Source organism: Hemitrygon akajei, chromosome 13 (genome assembly GCF_048418815.1).
Source record: "Hemitrygon akajei chromosome 13, sHemAka1.3, whole genome shotgun sequence".
Taxonomy (NCBI): domain Eukaryota; kingdom Metazoa; phylum Chordata; class Chondrichthyes; order Myliobatiformes; family Dasyatidae; genus Hemitrygon; species Hemitrygon akajei.
The window spans coordinates 64,092,309-64,101,076 of record NC_133136.1 but is presented as its reverse complement, the minus strand read 5'-3'; the positions used below and the strand labels follow the sequence as shown (position 1 = coordinate 64,101,076).

Here is an 8,768-nt window from a genome sequence, read left to right as displayed (position 1 = left end):
CGAGTGCAAATTTTACAACATTGTTGTAGAAGACAGAGGATTTGATGGGTCAGGATGTGAAACGGTCATTAGGGAATACCCAGCCTTTAATTATCTACATGAGGACAAACTAAGCTCTGTTTGTAGTGAGTGGTGACCCTGGTCTAGAAGATGCTGATTATGACATTGCTGTCTATGTAGGTCAAGAGGAAATAGTCGTACTTTGCTTGGGATGCTGGTTGCTTGTCACTAAGATGGTATTGTTACGTACACCGTAACTGGGTCACTTACCAGCAAAGATAGAGAGGTCAGTTGAGGTCTGATGGTACTATTTTTAACAGTATTTATTGATAGAAATACACAAAAATAATATCAATGCAAACACACAGATAACATACGTCATCAATACTAAATCTAAAAGCGCGGGTATAACAATAATCAATAAGAAATAAGCTGTATCGTTGTCTAGGGGATAATGAATTGTCCGATGGAAATATATAGTTCGTTCAGTTCATACAGGCTGCAGCTGTTGGGGACCCTGTGTGGCAATTGTGAGAGAGAGAGAGAGAGAGAGAGAGAGAGAGACGGGTTAAAACTTGCCCATTCTGTTTATGATGTCAATCCTTCGAGAGTCGTTGAGAGTTGAGTTCCCCGTTGTTAGCTAAAAACTGTTTTTCCGTGGCAAAGGTCACCGATTCCGGGCAAATGGAAGCGGACGCACGTGGCCTTCCACCGGCTTTCACTATTACGGGATCACTAGCGTTTCTTCTGGTGCGTCTGAGGGGCTGTTCCCACAGACCCTCTTTTTATCCTGACTCACAGGGTCTCAGGTGTCAATTAGGTTGGGGGTGATGCTCCTCCAACCTCCTCCTTGGTTCATTGCCTGGGGCTTTGATTGCATCGTCCAGGATGCAATACACAAGTCCGTCTCCAAGAGACAATAGCCGGCATCAATGGGTCCGTCTCTCGGAGGCCAAGACACATTCCAACGACTTGTGGATTCTGCATGTCTTTCTCTCATTTCCTGGGTCTCCTGAATGGACTCAATAGTGATCTTGCGATTCTCACAAAGGAGGGGGCTACCCCGCACCCTTCGGCCCCGCAGAGCTGTGGTACGTTCATAACACCCCCTTTCTTCAAAGCGTTTTCACCAGCGGTGAAAACGAAGTAGTACAGAGTCTTACAGGATTTTAGAATCTAACACAATACAAAAGCTTTTCTTTTCACTACAGAGTAATACAGTTATACATTCAATTCAGTATCTAGATGGTTACCGATTACAATTGTCACTTCCTTTAATACCTTAACATCTTGTACCCTACTAAAGTCTTGTAGCATCAGACTCCAATTGAATAACCACCTATTTTTAGGTCTTATTTTTCTTTAGCCAACAAAACTAAAGAGTTGTGATCTTAGCTTACGGGTATACTACAACAGTCCATGCCAATACTAATCTTTATGTGGCTTTCAAACTCAACAGGCAGGCTTCCATGGGGTTGTCTTTTATTATTCACAGGCTTTGTCGAAATCCCTTAAAACCAGTTTCTGCTATTTAAAAATGGCGTCCCCATTAACCCTCGTCTCTTTTCCTGTTAGTTCCCACGTGGGGAGCTCGGGTAACCTGGCAAAATAGGCTTTTGTCCGCTTCTTTCATAGGAGTTATTTTATCAACACTGTGTCCCAAACTTAGACCATCTTCTGAATTTCCACCCAATTCTTTAATTTTATGCAAGTTGCTAGCTTTCTCTTCAGGACCCTTCAGGCTATTAGTTTTCAGTTCGAACTCTTTGTTCAAGCAGCATTTCAAATTCTGCCTTTTCACACCACACTCTGGAATAACAATAGCATGGGGGGCCCCGTCCTCTTTCAACTCAACCTGTAAGTGATCCGCAGGCTTTAAATTTTCTTCATTCGATTTGGGAACTACATATTTCCCGTTTCCTTCAATGATAATATTCATCTCCCCACGTTTGATCTCCGCATTAACTTTTAACACCCCTTTGAGCACAAACACCTGCGAATTCCCACTTCCCACTATTACCAAGGTTAACCCCTTCTTCACTGAACCAAGTCTATCTGACCCACAAGGACTGCCTTCCTTGTCAACTGAATCAAATACCTTAGACTTTTTCTGAGCTCCATTACTAGGTTCAGTACCACGTGCATCCACATCTTGGACACACTCAAACGGGACATTTGCCTCTTCCAGGCTTTCAATACCCGTTCCCGGTCCAAATTCTAAATTCCCCTGATTCTCCCAGCTGCTCTCTGGGCAACTCCCTTCCGGAGAAAATTCAACCCCGTGGGCTGCAACAACTTCATCTGCCAACCCCGCAGACTTCTTCAAGGTAAGGGCATCCTTTTCATTTAGGACTGCCCTCATTTCATTATCGGGAACACCTTTAGAATTTTCAACTTCTTCAAGCAGTTCTGCCAAACCAGACAGATCATCCATGTCCACCTCTGGACCTTTTAACAGCTTTACCAGTTTCTCATCTCCATTTTGTGCCTCTAGCACTTCATTCCTCGCTAAGGGAGGGTCTATCTCCTCTCCCTTACTCTCTTTCACTTTACTACCCTCTGTTTTACCACCCTCCAAACCCTCATGATACAGAGTCGGTAAAAATGTCTCGGCCAAATCGATACTGGCCTGATTTAAACTGCTCTCGTTCTCAGCTGCCTTTCTCGACATGCTGCGAGTGACCGCGCATGGGGGATAGATCTTGGACTCTAGGGGCAGAGCCTCAACACTCACAGGCTGTTTTGTCAGCGTCATTGCCGACCAAACCTTACCACCGGCTAAATCGTTACCCAGAAGGACGTCCGCGTCAGTTCTCGGGAATTCTGATTGCACCCCCATTTCAACTGGTCCAGAGACTAGCTCGCAATTCATAATGATCTTATGCAAAGGCACCATTTCTGTCCCTTTTCCTATTCCTTTCACAGCTACCATTCCCGTCTTGCGACCAAAATCTAGTACCTTACTGATGATCAATGATAGTTCCGCCCCCGTGTCTCTCCAGATCCGTACTGGAACTGGGGTGCCTTCCTCTCTCACAGACGCAGTTCCGTTTGACATACAAGTCTCAGACCCTTCTCGTACTCTGTCTACCCGGGGCTCTCTTGTCGATTTACTGATTACCACGGCACATCCGATAGGGACTGCTGCTTTCCCTTTTCCTGTCTCTTTCCTCAGAGCAAAGCACCTAGATGCAATATGTCCCCCCTTTCCACAATTAAAACAGGTCAAGCCCGGAAATCTCTGGCCGTCTTGCCTTTCCTCCTCAATCTTACCACTAGCTCCTGGTGGGACCTCTGCCTCAGCCGGCGGGCTTTCTCAATCGTTCCCACGGTCTCTCTGGGAACTTTTATTCGAGGAAAACTTTGTCTTGTGGGTTAGGGCATATTCATCTGCGAACCTAGCAAATTCTGAGATGGATTTATTCGGCTTCTCATTCAAATACATCTGGATATCCTCCGAAACACAACCTTTAAATTCCTCAATCAGAATTAACTCCCTGAGATGCCAAAAATCCTCTTCCACTATCTCTGCTGTGCACCAACGGTCCAAGAGCACACCCTTCTCATAGGCAAACTCGGTATACGTCTGATTCCACCCTTTCTTTAAATTTCTTAACTTTTGTCTATACGCCTCAGGTACTAGCTCATAACTCCGGAGAATGGCCGCCTTTACTTTGTCATAACTCTCCTCCTCTTCCTCCTCCATGGACAACGCCGTATATGCCCGCTGTGCCTTCCCTTTTAACACACTTTGTAACAACGCCACCCACTGTTCTCTGGGCCACTTCTGATTCACGGCCACCTTTTCAAAAAGCAAGAAATAACTATCAACATCCGTCTCCTCCAACGGAGGTACTAACCTCAACTCCCGACTAACATTAAACCGCTCCTCTCGGTCTGACCCCTGAACTCGTTGCTCTTGCCTTAACTTCTCCATCTCCAAGTCATGTTTCCTCTGTCTCTCTGCCTCCTTCTCCTTCTCAGCTCTTTCCTTCTCCTTCTCAGCTGCTTTCAGCTCTTTTAACTGAAGTTCATGCTCTCTTTGCTTCTCAGCTCTGTCCTGCTCCCGTTTCACCTCTAACTCTTTTAGCTGGAGCGCATGCTCCCTTTCTTTCTCAGCCCGGTCCCGCTCTAACTCCTTCTCAGCTCTTTCCCTCTCTTTCTCTCTCTCTCGGCTCTTTCTTTCTCCTTCTCAGCTGCTTCCAGCTGTTTTACCCTAATTGCATGTTCCAACCTTAATTTCTCCAACTCAAACTGAGCCATCCCACTAGCTGGTACCTTTTCAGGGATATTTTCCAATACCTCAGCTGTAAACACATTCTTCCCAATATAATACTGAGTTATTGCCCTTCGCACCTCCCGCTTTTTCATTGACAACCTCACCTCTGCGAGGTTTAACCCCTTCGCCAAATTTATCAAATCTGATTTGGTGGCCGCCTCTAGCGCCTCCAGGGTCGGGTTTTCTATAATTTCACCCACGTCCATCTTTGCTGGTTTCCCGTCTGGCTACACGCGCAACCAGATCCAAGTTTGGACTTACAAGCCCGATTCACTGGCCTCCCAATTTGGTGTCAAATCCTGAGACGAGAACCCCAATTGTTACGTACCCCTTAACTGGGTCACTTACCAGCGAAGATAGAGAGGTCCGTTGAGGTCTGATGGTACTATTTTTAACAGTATTTATTGATAGAAATACACAAAAATAATATCAATGCAAACACACAGATAACATACGTCGTCAATACTAAATCTAAAAGCGCGGGTATAATAATAATCAATAAGAAATAAGCTGTATCGTTGTCTAGGAGATAATGAATTGTCCGATGGAAATATATAGTTCATTCAGTTCATACAGGCTGCCGCCGTTGGGGACCCTGTGTGGCAATTGTTGGAGAGAGAGAGAGACGGGTTAAAACTTGCCCATTCTGTTTATGATGTCAATCCTTCGGGAGTCATTGAGAGTTGAGTTCCCCGTTGTTAGCTAAGAACTGTTTTTCCGTGGCAAAGGTCACCGATTCTGGGCAAATGGAAGCAGACGCACGTAGCCTTCCACCGGCTTTCGCTATTACGGGATCGCTAGCGTTTCTTCTGGTGCGTCTGAGGGGCTGTTCCCACATACCCTCTTTTTATCCTGACTCACAGGGTCTCAGGTGTCAATCAGGTTGGGGATGATGCATTCCCTCCACCAACCTCCCCCTCGTTTCATTGCATGGGGCGTCGATGCATCGTCCAGGATGCAATACACAAGTCCGTCTCCAAGAGACAATAGCCGGTATCAGTGGGTCCGCCTCTCGGAGGCCAAGGCACATTCCAACGCCTTGTGGATTCTGCATGTCTTTCTCTCATCTCCTGCGTCTCCTGAATTGACTCAATAGTGATCTTGCGATTCTCACAAAGGAGGGGGCTACCCCGCACCCTTCGGCCCCGCAGAGCTGTGGTACATTCATAACAGTATTAATGATATTTTTAGCAAATACATTCCCAAAGTGTTTCTGATCGATACGATTTCTGATTAAGTCTTTGATCTGAAATGTTCTCTTTCCCCTGATGACACCTGACCCGCAGAGTGTTTCCACCATTTTGCGTTTTCCCAGTAACTGTGCATAGTTACTTTCGTCACAGAATGTTAGATCTGTTGAGTATTTCCTGCATTTTTATTTAAGATGTTTCCTATTACTGGATTCCTGCCTGACTCGCAAGTGAATTGTCCGGACAGTCGAGAGCTTCGTGGGTCGTGTTTCACTCCATTCATTTTCGAACTAATGGTACCAGTTTTGTCACATGTTGGAGCTGAAGCAACGTGAGGCATTATTGAGTGGCATTCACCTAGTAGCTGTTGTCTTTTAGCATTTCTGCGAAGCACAAACCACAAAAAAAGGGTGTTGTGAAGCTGCTGCCTACAGCTGTATTGTTTACAATACAGGATGCGCTACTGAGCTAAGAGTGGAGGAGGTTTGCAGAGAAGTCAGCCTCCTGTTCCGACATGGTAACGCAGGGCTGCGCCTTTGGATGGATGCGCCCTGTTCGGTGTTGAGATGCTAGGTTTTCTTTGGGAACTAACACTCACGCTGCTCTGTGTTGTCCCGCACGAAGGATGGGCCAGGTACCCCGTGAATGAGCAAAGACTCACGCTAGCTTCACCAGTTTGATTTGGTGACTGGGGTGTTCGACGCCAGTGGAGAGGACAGCGGAGGTAAGTCAGAGAAAGAGTTTGATTCTGCCAAGTACGGTGATATGATGAAAAAATTGCAGAAGTACTGACAAATACAGAATATAATTTATAAATTATACGCGCCTGTGAAATAAGAAAATGAGACACAAATCAGAATCAATAACCAAGCCCTTCTTTCGGCTCCCTGGATTTGATCGGTAACGTTTAATGAGACGCACTCCAAATTCAGGGTTAGGGGCTAAAAGTAAATTGTTTATGTGAATTTTAAAAAACAATCTGAATTGAGACTTAATTTAACGGTGGTGGTTTTAAAACTTGCTAAATAATCACTCGTGTTGCTGGAACGGAGCGGGGGAAGCGGAAGTCAGAGAGAAGTTGCTGCTCTGTATACTCTGGGAAGTCAATCAGGAGGTAGCCGAGCCGATCGGCGCCCGGCTTCTGTCTCAGTCGGTAGCGGCGGTGAGGTGCTTTTCCTTCCCAACTGGCGGGGTAGACGAGGCTCGAGACAGTTTACAAATTCCCGGGGTGGAAGTCAACGTGGAAAGCTGGAAAGATTAGGTGTGGCAAGAAGAAAAGACCAGGTAGGAAGAAAACGCCGTCATAATCTGCTCGGATGGGATCATTTACAACAGTAAAGAAACACCGATGAGTGTAATATGTGTCCATATTGCGCACCATATGGTGCACAATGTATATCATACATATTTGGATTTTATGATATACGTTAAGGTTATAGTGTCCCACACCAGTAACTCAAGCCAGTTAATTCCACACTTAAATCTCTTAGATGTTTAAGAGATTTATAAGTACTGGGTAAATCTTCTAACGGTAATTATATATACTGCCATTGTTGAACATTTTGCTAAATTAGGCCATTTTGGTTGGAAGAACACATGTTAATTCCTATACCCTAAATATTCATTCGTTCCACCACGACTACTGTGGCATGCCTACATGTGTACCATTAACAAAGTGTTTTTGTATTTACTGCTCCAGTTACTCCAGTGCCCCTCCCAAGCTCATTTCCACCAAGCAGGCCAAAGGAACACCATCACCTGCTTGTTCCTCAACATCCTGACTTGGAAATATGTGCTGGTCCATCATCATTCCTGGGTCTAAATCCTGCAGCTCCCTACCCAATGACACTGTAGATGTAACCTTCTCCAAAAACACTACATCATTAGATAAATATTGCCAACCTTCTTTTGTGGACCAAGGCAGCATCTTTGTTCACCTCACATGAACTTTCATGTATTGCAGAGGATTAAATACAACATGACATTTGTGCAAGGAGGCCTTGTTGCACATGAACTAGTCTATTGGCCAATAAATGCATGTAAAATGATACTTTTTTAGGCTTGGTTTGTGTAGTAATGAACAACATAAATTAATCTAAACTTTTTAATTTCCAGTAAGAGATTATTTTTGATGTTTTATTACATTAACATTTTTAAAAAAGAATATTGGTAACTTAAATAGAATTCTAGACTATTGAGTCCAAACAGGCGGTAACCAACATTAAGAGCTGAAAAGAGGAAGTGTGCTTTTCAAATATTTATATATATATTAAAATGAACTGCTTTACTGAATTTTATTTTACTTCACTTAAAGACTGTGCTTTGCAGAGTCAGATGCTTGTAAGAAGGTTTGATGCGTTTATCATATTTGTTGTCGATATGACTAGCGCAGGAAGCTTATTGCGTATAAAATTCCATGGCCACTGCAAATGCACAGACATGTGGGTGGCACGCAGTACTCTGTTGTTTAACATAAATGATTTTTCCAGGCAGCTAGAAGACAAAAATGGGTTAAGATGTCTAAAGTGTGATAGATATTTTGGTTAACAAAAAGGAAAAGAAAATTTGTTGTGGGTGCATTGATACATGACAGGAAATTCATTTTGTTCATGATAACTGAAGGAGACATCTGTTAAAAGAACTGTCTTATTAGAAGTCTCCAGCTGTGTTTTAGCAACTTGTCTTTGCCAGCTCATGGTTCAGGGTGTATCATATTTCTTCAGTCTACAAACATATCAGGCTGAAGCAAATTGAATAGCTTCAGATCTGAAGTATCGTAAATGTTTTGTAGAAATACTTTCTGTTGATGTGTATGGTGTCATCTGATTAATCTAATAATGACAGCATAATTTGGCTTAATATTGGACAGTAGATGTAAAATTCTGAGTTGCTTTGTGCAAAGGATTTTTTTATAAATTTCATGCCTCTCAACCCCTTTTCCACAGTGAATGAGCTACTACATGCTGATAGTTTAGGTTTTAAAATTCTTTTGGAGGAGAAATTAATTTTTGTGCCTACAGCCTGTTGGGATTTGATTGGAATGGGTATTTATATCTGGAAAGGAGTACAAATGCTACATTTCCATTTAGGCTAGTGAACAGTGTTTAATTTGCATCTTATTGTTATAGTTTATTATTGAGGATGATTATATAATCTGGATGGTAGTATTTTTTGATCTTAAAGAATTGAATTTTCATTATGAACTCCATGTGTTGAGTTCTGTCCCATAAACTGTAGCACAAAAGATCCTGAGCTCATAAATACACAGGCAGAAATTGTACAGGAAAATTTCTCTAACA

The 8,768-nt window shown here is 43.4% G+C and overlaps 1 protein-coding gene across 2 annotated transcripts in view; it reads left to right on the top strand.

Moving 5' to 3' along the window:
• The first annotated feature begins 5,939 nt into the window (after nt 1-5,939).
• The window catches only part of rhoh (ras homolog family member H), a 42,894-nt gene continuing 40,065 nt past the window's right edge, over nt 5,940-8,768 (top strand). Inside the window, exon 1 of one of the 2 annotated variants that reach the window (XM_073064801.1) lies at nt 5,940-6,193. The gene's annotated coding sequence lies outside the window, so the exon portion shown is untranslated. Of the gene's footprint in view, nt 6,194-6,583; nt 6,754-8,768 lie in introns of those variants that run through there. The other variant, XM_073064802.1, reaches the window with a different exon arrangement.